Source organism: Plasmodium gaboni, chromosome 14, assembly GCF_001602025.1.
Source record: "Plasmodium gaboni strain SY75 chromosome 14, whole genome shotgun sequence".
NCBI lineage: Eukaryota > Apicomplexa > Aconoidasida > Haemosporida > Plasmodiidae > Plasmodium > Plasmodium gaboni.
In genome coordinates this window covers 1,446,998-1,449,359 of record NC_031494.1, presented here as the reverse complement: position 1 = coordinate 1,449,359, position 2,362 = coordinate 1,446,998, and positions in this window count along the sequence as shown.

The following is a 2,362-nucleotide window of genomic DNA, read 5'->3' as shown; positions in this document are numbered from 1 at the left end:
AAAAAAAAAAAAAAAAAAAAAAAAAAACAAAAAAAAAAGGAAAAAAGAAAAAAAAAAGAAAAAAAAAAAAGAAAAAGAATAACATAAGGTTTAACTTAAAATATAAGGCTTTATGACTCAAAAATATATATACATTTTTATATCTAAAAAAAAAAAAAAAAAAAAATAGACATACAGAAGAACGTATCTGAAATGTTATAAAATAAAAGGCAGATATATATATATATATATATATATTAAAGTTAAAAAAAAAAATATATGAATATAATATTTTTCATATGTCTACAATAATATATTTCTTAAAAGTATGAATAAGAAATATATAATGTATAATATGTGTAATCATTTAAAGATGACACTTCATATAACAAATAAACAAAATGAAATAAAACAAAATATATATTAAAATGTCATAAAAAAAGGTAAAAGAAATAAAAAAATAATATAAAATAAAACAAAACAGAAAGAAACAAAAACAACATAAATGTTACATAAAATTATATGTATTTTATATATATTATTTATTTATCTGTTTTATTATTTTTATTTTTTTTTTTTTTTAACGTGTGTAAAATAAATAAGTATCATTTATATACTAATCGTCAGTAATCTTTTCCCTCTGAATTTAAAAAATCATGCACTTATTTACAGAATAATATATATATATAATATATATCATGCATATAAAATAAGTATATGTTATGTATTTATATATATACGTAAAATTTTTCTTTTCGGTATATATAAAAGTCATATATATTTTATTAATGAATTGTAGATTTTTTATTCATTTATTATTTTTTTGTTTTCTATGAATCCATCTATATATATATATATATATATATATATTTTATAACAATATATTCATTATTATTTTTTCTTATATAGACAACTATATATATATACATATATAAATATACAAAATAGGAATTTCATATATTACATGTGAATATATATAAATATATTATGTATATATAATATTTATAGATATATATATAAATATATTTTATGCATTATTACATCTCACCCGTTATCTTGTTATTGCTAATCTCATTTTCTCTTAAAAAAATCACTTTATAAATTTATAAAAATTATTTTAAACATATATATATATATATATATATATATATATATATATATATATATTTATAAATATAATTATGTAATATTATTAAAAAGAAGGGAAAATATATATATTAATATATGTACCCAATATATAAAAGTATATTATATATAATTTATAATAATATTTTAAAGAAAAAAAAAAAAAAAAAAAAAAAAAAACAATTTTATTTAAAGTGCATGTAAAACTAAAACATTTATATAATTATTAATTTATAAAGTTAAATGAAAAAAAATAAAATAAAATAATCAAAGAAAAAAAAAAAAAAAGAATTTTTTACTAAGTTCACAAAACTTATATTGATTATAAGAAAATATGAACTAATTAAAAATACAAAGACAAAAAAAAACAGCAAAAAAAATAAAAATTACATGAAAAATTGAAATTTTTTTTTCTATTTTACACATTAATATATACATATATAAGTTACAAAAATGATTATACATTTAAAAACAACTATGTATATAATAATATTTATATATTATAGTATAATATTATATATATATACATATATAATTAAAAAAAAAAAAAAAAATGTTCTGTGCAAGACTTGAAATGATTTAAAAAAAAAAGCATATATAACAAAAATTTTGTTATTAAAAAATGAGGAAAATTTATATATTAATTATTATATATTTGAAAAAATCTAAAAAATATTAAGATTCTTTTTTTGGTTTTACTAATTATTTCCCATTTTTTTAGCTCTTTTTTATTTTTTTTGTTAATATTTTAATAATTTTTTGAATATTTTTTGATAATTTTTTGAATATTTTTTGATAATTTTTTTTGAATATTTTTTGATAGTTTTTTTTTGAATATTTTTTGATATTTTTTTGATAATTTTTTCGATAATCTTTTTTGAATATTTTTTTGATAATATTTTTTAAATCATATATTTTTTTTTTTTTTGATTAATTTTTTTTAATTTTTTCTGGTTCGCTTTATTTTTTTTTCTTTTTTTGTTTTTTTTTATTTTTAGTGCATATAAAGTCTAAGAGCATCATTTTTGTGGTTCAACTTAAAATTAGCGTGCGACTTTTTTTTTTTTTTTTTTTTTTTTTTTTTTTTTTTTTTTTTTATTTTTTAATCAAATTTTAAAAAAAAAAAAAAAAAAAAAAAAAAGGAAAAAAACTTAAAAAATTTAGAAATAATAATAATTTCAATTATAATTATATATATATAATAATATATATTTTTTTTTTTTTTTTTTTTATAAGAAATGTATATAATAATAAAAAA